Source organism: Bactrocera latifrons, unplaced genomic scaffold (assembly GCF_001853355.1).
Source record: "Bactrocera latifrons isolate USDA-ARS-PBARC rearing strain unplaced genomic scaffold, ASM185335v1 scaffold_21, whole genome shotgun sequence".
Lineage (NCBI taxonomy): Eukaryota > Metazoa > Arthropoda > Insecta > Diptera > Tephritidae > Bactrocera > Bactrocera latifrons.
In genome coordinates this window covers 104,079-121,979 of record NW_017535630.1, presented here as the reverse complement: position 1 = coordinate 121,979, position 17,901 = coordinate 104,079, and positions in this window count along the sequence as shown.

The following is a 17,901-nucleotide window of genomic DNA, read 5'->3' as shown; positions in this document are numbered from 1 at the left end:
GCGCTTAGCCGCCACCGTCGCACGCCGGCACACTTGAAAAGTTGCTCATCCGCGAGGAACCATTAAAATTTTGAAAATCCATCATTGGAAAATGGTTGAAAGCTATCAACTGCCGCGCCACCCCCACACAGAACAGCGAGGCGAGAGTTGCCTCGTCTATATGTATGTGTGTATTATGCGTGCATGTAAGTGTGCTCGATCAACGTCGTCCATTCGTGTCGACCATGTTTGTTTCCATTTCAATGCCGTTATTTTCTCGACTTCGCTCTCACCGGCACAACTTTTTGCCGCTTCGGATCTTTTTTTCTCGTGCACCGTTTCCGAGGGTGGCAAGCGCGCGTTTTTTGCCCAGCAACGGTGGGTGGACGCGGCGCATGCCGGCGGCGGTGGTGGCTTAATGCCCTGTTACATTTTATATATGTATATGTGTACATACATGTGTGTATACGAATAGATATGTATATAAACATGAAGTGTGCGCCCATGTCCGGGGTGATTGTTGTTGTTGCGCTTAAGTCGTTGCTGCATTCAACTGTTTATTGTACACTTTGCCATTATAGTTGCTGTTGCTGTTGTTGCCGCGTGGGTAGTTTGCGCCACCCTTGGTTGCTTCTTCTTCTTTTGCGACTTTTTTCATGGCAGCGCCTGGCTCTGGCCGCTAAGCACATGTAATAAAAGATTACCTACTCGCTGTACGAGGGTGGTTTGTAAGCGACAATACACTACCGTTAGTTGTGCTCGTAGTTAATGTAGTGTTGTGTGTATTTGGTTGTTTCCTTTGACGTCAGTTGTCGTCGAAAAGCTCATTTTTTGTTAACAATAACAATTTTTGCAAATGTCTGATGACACAATGAGCGCAGGTAATTGTAATTTTGATTGCTTGAATTGAGCGCGGAATACACTTAAGTAATTATGTTGAGAGATAATAAGCAGACAAGCACAGGACAGACAAGCATGCATATGTTTATTACTATTTTTCTTGTTGTACATTTTGAGGACCCATTGAAATTATAACAAAATAGACACTCGAAAAAGATCTCTAAGGCTCATATTTTCCGGTTGCAATTCTGGTAGGCAATTTATGAAAATGCTTAAATTGAAAATGTCTTATAAAATGACTGCGTTGAATTGCTCTTAAGTTACACTAGAAAGCGGCAAACTTCAACAGCGAGGCGCTGTGTTTACTGAAGTGGATTTCTGGATACATCGACTCACTGCTGGACGCGATACCAACTACTGGCTGAAACAAAAACATTTCGGTTCGTCACACTGGCTGGCTGTCACGCTATATAGAAACTTACAGGTTCTTCGTAATATACGATTTTGGTTTAGCTTAACTTAAGCTGAAGTATTCGTCGAACAGGACATCAACATTGATAACCAATTTTGATACTATGAATACATATGTAAAGTCTAAAGTCTATGCGGACGATCCCGCCTCAAGTCAGGCCCTTAAGCAAAACATCACGCGTGTCATTCGCCACTTACCAGTCGAAATGCTCGAACCACTCATCTAAAATTGGACTCATGGGCGTATGGACCATCTGAAACATAACCGCGACCAACATTTGAAAGAGATAATGTTCAAAAACTAAATGATATAGAATGTTCTTTCGAATGATAATAAATTCAATTAAATTTGAATTTTCTGGTGTTTTTCTTAAAAAAAAAAAAGTAGGGAACCTCGAAATGGACCACCCTTTCTTGATATGAGTGGATAAAAGCGCCTCTGTCACAGCACCTTCTAAAAGTATCATCGTTACTTAAGCTCAACCGTAGTAGAATATTATCAATCGTTAGGCCACCAACGGTCCTGCAGTCCTTTCGTGACCTTGTGAGTAAAAGGCATGCGTCTTTTCCTTCGGACCTCTTGCACATGATCTTGGCGATCCTTTATGTCCTTTAGGAATTTCATCCTCCCTGACTTTTTCTGAAATTTCGTTGTATAGCGGTTTTAGTGACTTCCGTATTTCCTGTACTGGTTCGGTAATTAGACGAAAGACACTTTTGGTAATTTCTGCTGCTATTTCATACCCAGGAACCATTATATCTACTGCCTCTCTTCTTCTAAGGGCATTCTCTGATCGCTTTCCTCATCGAACAGAATTCCGCCCGGAAGGTACAAGAGTGTTCTGAAAGCTTAAAGGTTCCTCTGACATTAATATTGCCACTCACGCTCAATCATTTTTATCTATCCGTGTAAATGTTGAAAGTCTGTCTGTCTGACGTATTCCCRCGCCATCACCAGACTTTTAGTCTGCCTCGAAATCTTCTCTCCCAGATAGAGATTGAGATGATTTATTTTATCCACCGACGTTTAAAAATGATTTAATATCAAGAGCATAAAATTTACTCACAACAGATGGCAGAACGCAGCTAAAGTTGAATGAGCTTGAGTAAAGACTTAACCTAGAAACTTCTACTTACGGGTCATAATTATTTTAAGCAAACAAAAAACGTAGACTCTATTGACCAAATAATCCATATTTTACGAACAGGATACCGCCTTCCATTTCAACCGCTTTATTTACTCGGGCACTCACTGTATACAAGCACTCAAAGAAATATGATAAGCTAGTGGGACCATAAATCCGTAAGCTACGGCAGTAAACGGTATTAATCAAAAGCTTTACTATATTGGACATTGGAGCTAGCGAAAAGTAAGCGGGAGCGAAGAAACATCAAAACTTCGAAAAGTTCCATTGCATGAAAGGTTTTCTATGACCACCGCATTCGGAGCTGGGGAGTCTGGATAGATTCGGACGTCATATTGTTGTGTTATACTACTGTGATCAAATTGAAAGTTGAGTTTTGCTATATCTTTAAGATTTTTATTTATTTTTGCAAATCCATTTCATCTCCTTCAAAGTAATTCCCTCCCGCTGCAATACACTTATGCCAACGAATTTTAAAGTCATCATAGCACTTGGAAAAAGCCTCCGTTGCCGTGATTACCACCAGATTCTTCTTCGATTCAGCTTTTATATCCTCAATTGAGTCAAAACGATGTCCCCGGAGTGGTCTTTTGAGTTTCCTGAACAGCCAGAAGTCACATGGGGACATATCAGGCGAATACGGTGGTTGCGGAAGAAGTGGTGCAAAATAATAATCAACACCACGATAATCGAAGAAAACTGTCAACATGACCTTGATTTTTGAACGACTGACGTGTTTTTCTCGGTTTCGGGTCGCCTTTAGCACAATGTTCACTCGATTGATCGGTTGTTTCGGGATCGCAAGCGTAGATCCAAGTCCCATCTCCAGCTATGATGCCTTTAATTACGTTTAGATAGTAAGCAAATACTCTTTTGCAGATGTTAACACGGCGGTTTTTTCGAAAAAATTTAGTATTTTTGGAACTTTTCGAGATTTGACTCTTCTCAAGCCCAATTCGTCTTCCAAAATCACCTGCGCCGATCCAAATGATATGCCCAAACTACTAACAATGCCATTTCCTTGACTTGTTTGACGTGATGTTCATCAGCTCTCACGACCGGCTTTGAACTGGTAATGGTTGTAAAATCTTTTATAAGACAGAGTTTGATCCCCAAAGGCTTTTTGCAACATCCGCATTCCGCAAACGAAATTTCATCGCACTTCTTTGTTCAAAAAATTCAGACATAGTAAGAATCGAAGAATTCACTCACAAAACGGCGCGCATCTCAAATAAAATTGAAAATTTTGACGTAAAATTTAGCATAGATGTCACTAATAGCAGAAACAGTGGACAACGCTACTGACTTCCTTCCTTTTCCTTCCTTATCGAGCAAAATGTGTGAACAGTTGATAACGTGGCAAAAAAGCAGAAATCAGCCATCTTTGTTTGTTTTCATTTGAACAATGTTGCCATTGCTCAATATATGGTTTTGTACACATATATGTTTTCAATTACAATTTTTTTATAACATAAAATATCAAAACTGAGAGCAAACTATTAAAAATAGTTTATATATTTATAAATAATAGCATTCGACTCTGATTTTGAGTTATTTTAAGAATATTTCTAACATATTGAATGTATTGAATTATAAAAGTTGATAATTACTAAAGTATATAGATATTGGCAACCCTGCGTTGTGAAAGAGCAATCAGCTGACGCGTTTCTACGGCAAAAATCCAAATGCCGTGAAATCTCACGTCATCCTACCTCAAAGAGAGAAGGGAGTAGCGTTTTTCACTGTGCACTTACATTGCGCGCCCATAAGATGAGTCGTATCAGCTGACACGGGCCACGATTCTACGTTTTCCAATATTTCTGCACAGTACTACCAAACAACAGAAAAAAGTTTACCGATTCGAAAAACACGCGAAGTAGTATAAATTAAAAATTCACCTTTCAATTTGTTCACAGTAGTACTTACTTAAGGCATCAAATAGTGGATTAGCACGGCGCGAAAACAATCGTTACGTCGGTTATCATGTTTGAAGAAATACGGACCGATGACGCCACTGGCTCACAAATCACCCTATTTATTTTTGGCCGTAAATTCGAGTAGCTGCGAACGGAATCGATTCGACTCTTCATGGTCTTCGTGTGTACGCTCAGCTCTAGCTGCTATATTTTCTTACTTGCGGGCTGGACGTGGTCTATTCGGCCCAATATTATCCAATAATTAATGTTAATGGTCTCAAGATGGGTGATGGTGTTGCGCGCCAAACACTTTCTTTACAGAACGTGAATTTTCGTAATACAGTTGAACGATTTGTAGATGCTGTTCAGCAGTAAGCCGCTCCATAAAGAAATACCAAACACTACTGAACAAAAATAACATGACAGTTTTACATGACTCCCGCGGGATCTGTCAAAAAAAGTATCTTGAAAGAAGTAACTTTACTTGGATTTTATATAGCTTTGGAAACTGAAGGTTTTTGGTATTAGGTAAGCTTTTCTTCATACAATAATAGGTTCAGTTTGCGAAACATGGCGATCTATTTTGAATATTTGAAGCTACAGTCCTTTAAAAAACATACGGTAAAACTTGTAGGTATGAATCAATGATTTAGCAGGATAATCAATAAGATATGCAAGATATTTCAATCTCCGTCCAGTGAAAACTGGATATTCGAAGACAAAGCATCGAGATGCAATCTTGTAGTATTTTTGAGTTTAAGTTCAATTTTCCTTATTTAATACCTTGTGGAAATTGAATTCAGAAATCCAACTCACTAATTTTGAAAGCAGAGTTTCCGTAAACTCGAGTTTATGTATTTTAACGTGAATCGATAATTATCAAAGGCTTAGTTTAGCTTTTCATTGGTTGACGTATCGAGAGGTGTGCAAAGAGTTGAGCTCTTTTATGGCATTGGAACTTGTCTCTATTGTATAAAACTCTTATGCATTTAACGCGTATTTTTCAGCTAAAATTTAACCTCACTTCCAGGCAGATAATATTAATTTTTAGTATTAAATAAATATGGGCTTATTTATCATTTTTCTTCCAACATTTTTTCTTTTTTCGAAATCTTTTCATATTAAGAGTGCGTTGAGCATAAACCCCAGAGCTTCGTTGCCAAGTAGATGAAAATTGCAAAAAAAAAGCGAGGTATTCATAAATATAAATTGTATGTGTGTTGTTGTTGCTGCTGTTGTTGTGCGTGTACCTGTGCGTGTGCAAGACAATTTCATTTTATAATATGGCCCATCCGCAATACGAAATTGGTTTTTCAAAAAAATACTCATATAAATTCACATTCCAATTCCCAGCAGAAACACAGCAGCGCACAACAACAACAGCAACTGCCGTCTATACGGCGAGCTTTGCGAGCCGGCCGATTGGCAATGGCAGTGGCATTCAAAATACGGCAAGCCGCAAGCATTAAGGTGTATATATATATATATGTGTGTGTATGTGTTTGTGCGACAATCGGCCCCAGTTGAGACGAAATAACGGCTCACCGCAACTTTATTGTATCCCAAGAATAACAATCAGAATTATGGTGCAACGGGGCGACGTTCAAGAATTCCATCTGCCGCCTAAGCAGCGAGCGGTTGTTCGGTCAATGAATGTAGAAAATAACAGTAAACAGGTGTGAGTCAATAAGGAGCTCTGCTACTGTTCACAAAAATTTCTATCGAAGGCACTGGCAACGAAGCAAACAGAAAGGAAATACACACATACCTACTGATAAGAAGTCTTAGGCGGGGGTATGCGAAATTGTCCAAGAAAATTTCGTTGGTAGACAAAATTTATTTCACTATCTTGCAGCTATAAACTTTGCCCAAATTGTTGTTTTCCTCTTACCACCCTCGCTTAAAGTCCATTGTTGTTATTTATTGTGATATATTGCTTTAAAAGAATTATTATATAATAAGTGTGCCGCTATTTTCTCTTATGAGCTCCTTGATACTTCAAGAGTTCTAGGTAAAAGATATAGATGTAGGAAGATACCTTAAGATTTTATTTGAATTATGCTGAAACGAAACTGCATATTGATACCTAATATGCATAAAGCAAGGATTACGGAAGCCTAAGGTAGAGACTCTCGAAATTTTCAAAAGAATTAAAATCCCATCTCATCTGATCCGAACTGTCTAGAAGAATGTAGATTTTCATGTATTTTAAAAAAAATTTGTTCGATCGTCTTCAAAATAGCTTCCTTTTGAGGCATACTAGCATGTCAACGCTTAACTTAATCTTCAATACATTTATTATAGGTCTCGGTTGAGATGGCCTTCAGTGCCTTCAACGATGTCTGGTTATTTCGGTTTCGGACGCTATTCGCTAGATTATTGATCTGTATCGACATCATATATTAGGTTGACAAAAAAGTCTTGCGGTATTTTCGCTAGTTGGCGCTGGGCGCGCGTAGTTCTAGTTTTATTCGTGGCATCGGGTTATGCTATACCTTTTTGGAAATCTCATTCGACGCGCTAAGACGTGTTTGAGTGATTGTCGTTTCTTTTAAGTCGTTCGTGAGTTATAGCGTCGCAAACATGGAGCAAAATAAAGAGAAAATACGGCATATTTTACAGTACTACTACGATGAAGTCAAAAATGCATCTCAAGCCGCCAATAAAATATGTGCAGTTTATGGACCCGATACAGTTTCCATTTYYACYGCACAACGATGGTTTCAACGTTTTCGTTCTGGTGTAGAGSTGGWCRAAGYTGCGYCACGCTCCGGAAGGCCTGTCGTCGAAAATTGCGATAAAATCGCTGAATTGGTCGAAAGAGACCGGCATAGTAGCAGCCGTAGCATCGGTCAAGAGCTTTCAAAAAAAATTTTATGAATAATTGAAAATTCAACAGAAAATACTGCAGGACTTTTTTGATAAACTATCATGCCTGATTACCAGTAATGACGCGTAAGCTTAATATAGAATTCCCAGCTAGTTATCAAGCATTTTTCGTTTTTGAAAAAACATGGCCCTTAGCTTCATAGGCAAATATTCACAAAAATATGTTGAGTATATCCATGAGAGAGGTTGATATCCTCTGTTATGTCACTGATGACAATACGGCCAAAAGGATGCACCAGGAAAAAAATAGGAAAAAATTGTCGATTCGGTACGGGTAAGATTTGATCAGTTATACCAACTATCTCTCTGTATAATTGACTGATCTATATATGAACCCTGTAATGTATCCAATCAATCAAAATATATCCTACCGTTCTCCTTTGGCACTAAGATCGTGGATTTGTCCGGGCAGAGAGCACGAAAACTCGCCAGTTGCCTTTATCCTTTGCCAGATTACAAAAATTGTACATGCCAAGTGCAGACAGGTTGCTATGCGCTTGGTCCCTGCACTGAATGCGCGGGCGCTCATTCTTTCATGCGAACAGCATGGATCATTGAATTTTATGCGCTTAACTAGAATCCTCATCGCTTACGCGGACGGCTCCAAAAATCTTGCAAAGAACAGAACTCTCGAATGCTCCAAGTGTTTTCTCATCTCGGGTCGTCATCGTTCATGTTCTTGCGATGTATAATAAGTCGGGAATAATGAAAGACTTATGTAGTGTACTTTTTGAACTATTAATGTAGATATACAAAATCGCCAACTTTTTTAAATTTATAGCTACAAGCATGTCTTGACCTCATTCACACAAAGAACAACCTCTTTCACTTCTTTTTCTACGCGTGAAAATGCTTTTATCGCTCTCGTTGTTAAGGCCTATGGTGTCAATCAAAATAATGGATTCAAAATGCATGAGATCTATTTAAGATCTAAGGTTATATTCTTATAAAGAAAATCATACAGAATCATGCCAGCTAGAAGTTATTGTAGTGACAACTGACAGCCCCTCTCAGTATCTCTCAGCATAGAGGTTCGATAGGCTTTCAGTAGTGGTGCATGTGTTCCCTCTTATGGTATGGATAATGAGTAATGAAAGCGAGGAAATACTTAAATCAGATAGGAGTGTTTACTGATAACCGAGCTAGAATCTTTGTTGTTGAATCTGTTAGCACTAAAAATTTAATTAGTTGTCTCGCAAAGAAGTTGAGCTCATTTGTGAGCTGAAATAGGCTCAGTCGTATACTGAAATAACATAACGAATCGGCCGACGAATAGGTTGTAGCCAATATTGGGTCCAAATTTTTCAGAAATCAAGAAACTCGGATTCTTAATATTCAAGGAAATACAACAAAGTAAGCTCAGACTTGTGTATTAACCTAGAAATTGTAAAACTGTGGTGTGGGGCATAGATCAATGGAATGGATCGATATTTTCGAAACTGTATTTTAGTTAGAGAAAAATTTCGTCCATCTAATGGTCGATATTGCTGGTAATAAGTCGCTACCCACAAATATTTATACTCTCGCAACAAAGTTGCTAAAGAGAGTATTATAGTTTTGTTCACATAACGGTTGTTTGTAAGTCCTAAAACTAAAAGAGTCAGATATAGGGTTATATATACCAAAGTGATCAGGGTGACGAGTAGAGTTGAAATCCGGATGTCTGTCTGTCCGTCCGTCCGTCTGTCCGACCGCCCGTGCAAGCTGTAACTTGAGTAAAAATTGAGATATCATGATGAAACTTGGTWCACGTATTTCTTGGCTCCATAAGAAGGTTAAGTTCGAAGATGGGCAAAATCGGCCCACTGCCACGCCTACAAAATGACGGAAACCGAAAACCTATAAAGTGTCATAACTAAGCCATAAATAAAGACATTGAAATGAAATTTTGCGCAAAGGATCGCATTAGGGAGGGGCATATTTGGCCGTAATTTTTTGCAAAAGTGGGCGTGGCCTCGCCCCCTACTAACTTTTTTGTACATATCTCGAAAACTACTATAGCTATGTCAACCAAACTGTATAGAGTTGTTTCTTTTTGGCATTTCCATATACAGTTCAAAAATGGAAGAAATCGGATAATAACCACGCCCACCTCCCATACAAAGGTTATGTTGAAAATCACTAAAAGTGCGTTAACCGACTAACAAAAAACGTCAGAAACACTAAATTTTACAGCAGAAATGTCAGAAGGAAGTTGCATCCAGGCCGTTTTTAAAAATTGAAAATGGGCGTGGCGTCTCTCACTTATGGACCAAAAACCATATCTCGGGAAGTACTCAACCGATTTCAATGAAATTCGGTATATAATATTTTCTTAACACCCTGACGACATGTACCAAATATGGGTGAAATCGGTTCACAACCACGCCTGAAATATCGATTATCACTTTATCATGCGAGAGTATAAAATGTTCGGTGACACCCGAACTTAGCCCTTCCTTACTTGTTTTCTCTTACTTTAATCCACAATTTTTGGTGAAATTTTCTTCAATAGATTTCATCTGCACTGAGAAGAACATTTTTATTTTTCGACATTTTTTTTAGAAGCATTGAACAGTGTTCTTTCACTTCGATTGCGTGTGATTTGCGGCTGCCACCTTCATTAGTGGCTGGTAGAACCAAATTTCATTTTTGATTTGCTGCCTTTTCACTAATTTCGCCGCTGATTACTAGGCATTGTGCTATCCATTTGCTCCATTATTCACCACCAAAATGAAAATGATTGTCAGCAATCAATCAAGAAAGGTGCAATGTAGCCCAATCAATTGTTAACTCGATTTCAGGCTTACCGTTATAGTATTTCTATGTGACAGCATTTTCACAGGCATTTTTATCAATTCTTTTTTCGCCGTCTCACTAATCAGCGCTTTTTGAAAAACAAAATTTGATTTTGCCAAATTAACTCAATGGCGAAGGTGTTCATTGCTGATGTCGTGACAGTAGAGTGAACTAATGAACATGCAGAATCGATATGGATGTGAAGGTAGATCAAAGGAATCAAGACTTAAGCAATAATTTTGATAAAAAGGTGATAATGGCATAGCAATCCCGGACTTTAAAGTAAAAATAAAGTCAAACTTTCCAATTTCGCAGAAGAACTTGGAACTTAATCGACTTGAATTATTCAATTAAAACTCGATAGAACATCTTCATCTACATATATTTTACTTAAGATATCTCTTTTGTAGAATAGAAGGTATACTAGACGAATTGGAAGACACTAGTGTATCGACTCTAACTTGATAATCCACTGTGACTGAAATATTGGTATGATTTTCAAGCCAGTGGCGAAAGAACATACTGGAACTACATTTTAAACGAGTTCTTAACGGTTTATTTCAATGATCTATCGTCGTCGCATACAAAAATTTTGATTTGTTGCGGTATCAGCCGGCATCTGATCATGATTTTACTTCCAACACCACCTTTGTCAGCGCTACTTGTCCCCACTTTCATTGAGCTCTGAGAGTTTTTCTTTTGGGAGCATGCTCCATCCATCACCACAATGATAATGCGGTCCGAATATCCAACTATGAAGTTTCTAACTAAGGTAGCAATGGCGAACTGTTTCCAGCTCGTTGTCGTGATGCGGGGGTATCTATTACTAGACGTATTCTCGAGGAGGAGGAAGATTTTCGACGATCCATCGATTCATAAGAGGTATACAGATCTTCTGCTATCCATCTGATGCCAATGCGACGATATTCACACATTATTTCTTTAACTTGTGACCGTCATTAACTGAGGTGGGTGAGAAGTTTTCAACGACTTTATGACTTCATGATTTCGTGTCGTTAAGAAATAGTTCCTACAAAATACACACTATTTGCAAAATATGTAGTGGGTAAGTTCAGATGAATGTATGAAACAACAGGCGCAATCTCGAAGTATTCAAGAACCATCCTGTAATTAGCCTGATAAATGATCTTTACGAGTGTATCAAATCACTGAGTGAAAGTTATACGAATAACTCCTTGCTTGCAATTGGCGTTGTGATTGTGAGCTCGGTGTGAACTCTGGCAGTTATTTCCACTCAATCATCACGCTAGTTGTATATTGTCTCATCTATTTTAATAGCAGAAAACTAAATATGCACGGCCCAACCAGAGAAAACAAAGTTTCTTACACAACTTCGTCTTTCACCGTTTAACCCAATTCAAGTTAGAAAACTCGCCATGAAAGTATTATTAATTTCTCTTTCCTCAATCAACCGAAAGCATGTGTCTCCGCAGAAAATTACCCAAAAAATACCGAAATTCCCCCGCCTCAATTAAAATGTCATCACAGCATTTCTTGAATTGCGATCGAGTGTCTCTTTTGCTGCCGCATATTGAAGCCGACAGCGCTGTCATAATTTGCCAAAATGCCACTTGAGGTGGGTAAACCGCTAATTGCTGCCTAAACACACGGCACACGCCGTGAAAGCAAACAGTTTGCGACATGCGTCAACGCATGACAAACGAAGAAAGTGAAATGCTTTTGTGCCTTTCACGGCAATGCAAAAATCGAAATGAAATGGGGCACGTAAAAAGCGCAGCAAACGCAAGAAATGCGAGCGCGTGGTGAAAGGGTTGTTGCAAATTGATAGTGACACGCTTTCATGCGCTCACGCACTCATTCACCTTTCACCGGCGCGCAGACGCTTAATACACGCGCAACACCTTGTAGTGATTAGCAATATTATTATTGAGGGAAGGAAGGCTAACCCTCCGAACATTTTTTGCACTACATAACTGTTCTTCGCTAATACGATAAATACAATGCGGAGAACAAAGCAAATCGAAGTCAATTTGCCAGACAGCAAGAAGCAGCAGCAGCGGTGGAATTGGTGAAAACCAATAACAACGCGCTGTTGCATGCAACAATTAACGCTGTCAATAAATGCGTGCAACAAATCGAAAATCAGCCACACGCAGTGACAAATTGCCGGCGAATGAGGGAAGCACAAGCGTTTGTGTTGCTGTTGTTGTTATACGCACAATCGATCGATTGATTCGCAAACAATGAATAAAGCGCGATTAAAGGTGAATTGCCAAAAATCGGCGAAATTTACAAGGCATGCCAATTGCGATTTGCACACGCGGCTGTGAGTGTGTGTGTGTGTGAGAGAGAGAGTTAGGGTGCGCCGCTTTGTGGATGTGTGTATATAAGGATTAAGGGTGTGAATTGGCGCATTAACAAAGGCAAATTGTTGTCTTACAATGCAAAAACAAAAAATATCAAACAACAATTACAAAATATTGACACTGTTAATTGTTACCCTCGCATGTTTTTATGACAGTGGCTTGCAAAAAAAATTCGCCACTAAGCTTAGGGTGTAAACCTGTTGATATTCAGATGTTCGGATTAAGATGTCAACGCGAGAGGTCATGAACTCTACGCTTTGCACAAAAAATTTTCATGAATATATTAAAACTGTGTCATCTCGCAATGCTTAGAAAAATCATCAGTAGTTTTGAAATTTTTATAGAACTCGCGTTCTCACGCCTTTGGGGCATTTGCATACGGTATTTCCCACTAAAGCTGTTGTTATGCGTTTTACTCATAAAGATTCTTTCAAATTAGACATTCTTTCAAATTAAAGATTCTCTTTATGTGCAGGCAGTCAGCCTCTTGGGCCTTTCTCACATACCTAATGCCTCTTTATGCAGCATTTCTGCTTCTTTATTTCATTGCCATTGTATTTGCTGGAACCCTCCACGCATTTTAAGGCTACTGTATTAATCTTTTCTTATTTATACCATACAGTGTATCCAGCATCCAAATAAGGGGTTACAAACATCGCTGTGGCACGTACACTGCACCACAAAGGCGAAAGTAAAGAAAAAAGGGTTCCTTGCGCACAAGCGTTGTGTGGCACAGTGACACGTTGTTGTGCAATATGAAGTTAAAAATCATAAAGTGTTTAGAAATATTGTTTTTTTTTTTTTCAAAATAGAGCTCTAACAGTACTGTTCAAAACAATTACACCAGTGACATTAATATGGGAGCCGGTGTGAAAATTAGACGATAGGCGTGGCACCGCCCACTTATTATTGAAATCACATATCTCGTGACCCGACCGACTGATTTCGTCTAAACTTAAGTGGAATTTTTTTTCATATTTCTATGTCGCAGTGCGAGATCGGACTACAACCACAGCTACATCGCATATAACACAGCTTAAAATTCCACTTAATCCTAAGGCAAATACCCAGGTCGCCAAGGTATTTGTTGGTATCAAAAAGGTGTGCAGTATTATGTGCTTTAATACCCGAAACCCTATCGACAGAAAGTCAATAAATTGAAGCGAACGATAGACACGAGGCATTAACCATCGTGATCACATTCGGTCTCATGTTTCAAGACCGCTTAAGAACTATTTGGAAAGTTGTTACTGACCAGGCGGTTTTGTCTCATCCGCCTAAACATTGCATCTTCTGTCTAACATTTGTATCGGCTGATGTAGAACGCTACAGTTCTGGACACGTGGAACACGGTTCATATCGCAACACGGTACTGAAAATTCGCTTGCTTCATTCTTGACCGGGCCGGATCCACAAACGGTCAGAAATATGTGAAAATGTTAAAGTTTCAGATGAACAATACGAGGGTTGCCTTTTATATTTCGGGATTAGAGGACAACAGCAAATGTTAATCATCGAAAATCGTTTTATTGTTTTTGAAAATATTCGCCATTCAGTACTATACGCTTTTACATGGGTTTGAATCAGTTATCGTAGCTCTCTAACTGTGGTGTTTCCAAAACAGGCGACCTCAACGCGTCATTTTATTTCCTTAGGTTCAGGAAGAAAGAAAAGTCATTATGTGCCAAGTTAGGTCTATGCGAATTGATCACTTATCAAATCGATATTTTCAGTGCTCAAATGTATAGTTATTTCAGCCGAGAGATCACATTGTAGTGGTGAAGAGACATCTCTATCCGCTTTCGGCGATTGGGTTTTCTGATTTCTACAAACTCAACTGGCAAACAAATGATGGTGTACCACTTAGAATCTACTGTGCTGCGTTGTTCTAGTGATATGGATGCAACATGTTTGGTTTTTCCAAAAACCGTGAAGGCATTTGCTTCGAAGTGCTTCATGCTCAAACAACTTTTGTTGGATTCAGCTCATCTTGAAACACCATACAGTCAATTAGCGTTGACTTACTTACTTTCGAATTCATACGTGTAAATTACCTCTCACGTTGTGATAGATGTGTCTCGAAGCATAGTTCTCGTATTTTTTTTTTTTTTTTACATTTCTCGCGACCAATCGACGCAAGCCTTTTTTTTAGCAGTTAACAAATTTTGTGGGATTTAGCGTTAAAAAATGTTCGTTCAATATTGAATGTATTCTGGTCTTACTAAAGCCTATAGTTTTCTCCATTTCAAAATAGGTTGCATGATGGTCTTGCAATATCAGTTTGCGCATAGCTTCAACTCTGCTTTTCAAATCTGATTTTGCACAAGTTGTACTAAATGCGTCTTAGAGTGATCCACGACTTTTGCTCTTTCTAGAATGCTGTGCAGCTTATGTCGAGGGCTTGAACTCTTTATTAAAAATTAATTCATGAATCTATTTTTACCAACTTTTTCCCTTACTTAAGACACTGTGCACACAATTTAGAATATTTCTTAAAAAATATACATATATACTATAATCTTTTCGTAAATTTTTTCCTTTACTCAAGCCACTGTGGAGCTTCAGTTGAGTACTTGCACGACATCTTTTCGTGTTATTTTAAAAAATGATGTAAACACAATGCAGACAGTAAAGTGAAGTGAAGGTTTGACATTTAATATCCTTTGTTGTGTGTCCTGTGTCCTCGCAAGCTAAGCAAATAAAGACACATTTGCATATATACATGTAAGCAGCAGTAAATGTCCTTCGACACAACACTTAATCTGCAAGCTCATTTTTCTTAAGCGCGTCCCCGAAAACTATTTAGCCGTCGCACAACAATCCAGCTTATAGGCTGCGCCCCGGAAGTGGCATGTCCTACCGTGTCAATCATATGCAAATTTGTCACACAATATTAATTAGAATATGAATTAATAGAGGAAATAAGCGTGAAATGTATTAAAAATACAGTTAGTGCGCTGCTGTGCTAGCTTCTTCTCAGCTTCGTACAGCTGGCGCGGCAGCTGAGTGGTTGAACCTTCGACTTTTTCGATTTTTCTTAACCCTTTCATACGGTGACAATTTTCCATTTAAGTCCGCTTCATTACATTTCAGCTTATTACTTTTAAATTGGGAGTAAACTGCACCCGTTTTAATGGCATTATATGCGAGTGATTCGGAATCGGAAAGCGTGCTGACGGACGTGCCCAAATTAACTTTTTTTTTGTAATTTTTTCTCGTTGAACTAAACTCGTTAAATTTTGTTAAACTTTTTTCGGTTATTTTCGGGTGAAATTTTAGTGCCGCCAGCTTGTTGGGTGCGCTTCGTTGGTAGAGGGGTAATTTTCGTTTGTGCACTAAACGATTTTTAATTTGCATATAATTTTGTGCCTCAATGCTGTGGAGCGGTGTAATTTTCATTTTCAAAGGGAAAGTGTTATTTGATCCGAACACACACACGATGGTTGCCAGGAAAATCACTAAAGCATATGTGCGATTGGAAAAAAATCGGAAATACACAAAAAAACCGAATAGATAATTAAAAACAGGAAAAAATGAACTTCGGCTGTACTGAAGTTTAATACCTTTCACAGGTGCAGTTTTTGAGCATAAAGGGTATAAAAAGATTTTTAACTTGATTTCGACCGGTCAGTTTGTATGGCATTTATATGATATAGTAGTCCGATTTTAAAAATTTTCTGCGAAATTATAGCGCTGTCTATATTTATCAGCAATGTCAAATTTCTTGAAGATATCTCATCAAATGAAGAAATTTTCCATACAAACACTTGTGTCCGATCGTGCAGTTTGCATGGCAGCTATATACTATAGTTGTCTGATATCAATGATTTTGACAAATGAGTAGCTTCTTAGAGAGCAAAGGACGTATGCAAAATTTCAGATCGATATCTCAAAAACTAAGAAACTACTTAGGGTATTTACTGACAGAAGAAGATGACTAAATCCACTCAGCTCGTCAAGCTGATCTTTTATCAACTGAAATGCAAAACAACGTATCATCAAAAAAATCGAAATTGAGTTTTTTATTGCTAACTATTCACAGACATGACTATATAATACCATATTGTAAAATTTTAAACTTCATCTCTCATATATAACTAGTATATAACCAATATATAGATATTTTATAAACAGAATGCACATTTTGTTTAATTTTTCGCCTACAAACTAATGAAAAGTGATGTTAAGTTATTTTACATTTTACGTAATAGGGTTTATAGGGCCTACAACGTTTTCTTTTGGGTTTTGCAAACCTCGTGGAGAACTTTAAAACGTACTTTGTTTTATTATTTTGGGTATAGAAAGCATAAAAAAATTCTATTCCTATTTCAAGAACTAAATTTTCAAGTTTCGCTGCTTTAACTTTTATTCTGTATTTGTTGTTGTTGTTTACACATCAGCTAATATCAAATAGGCTCTTATCACTTTCAGAAGATAGACAACTGTTTTCACTTTCAACTCGCTCATTTTCAGGTTTTTCACAGCTCAATCCCTGCAACTTCCAACATTAAACATATGCCTAGATATACTTGTATGTATATCCATTACATATGGTACACCATCGCATATCCTGTGAACATGTATTTTTTTATTTATTTTCCTTTTTTTGTCATCCTTTCGCTGCCTGACTCATCATCATCCTCACCGCCGCTCATCTGTTACATATGCAAATCATTTTCTTTTTTTCTCCCTTACAACATTTTTCCCCATTAATTTCAGCGATTTTTTCATTGCATTTGTTGAAATTGAAGATGTTTGCTGTTTCTGTTGTTTGTTACACGCACGCACATCTGACATTGACATCTCGACATCGTCAATTAAACGAGCGGCCATTTCTTGCTGATGCATCAAATGAGTAGTTTGGGTGTTGCGCGTATGCGAGCAGCAGCTTGTGGAAAGGGGTGTACAATGCAGGCAGCTGGAAGGAAATCTCTTCATACTCGTTACATTTGTAATTGATACTCTCTGCTTTACAGCGGTAGCTACTTAGATAGAGATACATAATCATTTAAGTACTTACATATATTTATTTAAATTTATGAAGAACTGTAGCAAAATGTTTGCTTTCAACTGAGTTGTATGCTTTTAACTAGAACAGCAGCACACCAAGGTGAAGAAGTAATCAAACTTATAGGCACATTTAATATATAATTCCCCTTTATAGCCCGGTTAGGATGAAAGTGAAAGCCTACTGGTGTCAGCATCAAGCCACGAAAGATGCGCCATACGGTTACTATAATATTTCTATCTTACTATAAGGCGCTCTTTTGACAGTATGACGCATATGATTCTACTTCTTCGGGGTTCTTGTTAATGCAGCTTCAGCTTAAAATTAACTGACAATCTTTCGCGATGCCAGCCTTTTGATTGGCATGCAGTGTATCACAAGCCACCTTTTATCATTAACCGCGTCCATGGCTCTTCTTTATTCATACAAGAGTTTAGAGTAGAAGGTCCGGATATAATTATAACCCGGTGTTGGATCAACCAAGGTTATACCCGTGCCGTAGACGGCCAATGCAAAGAAGAAATCAA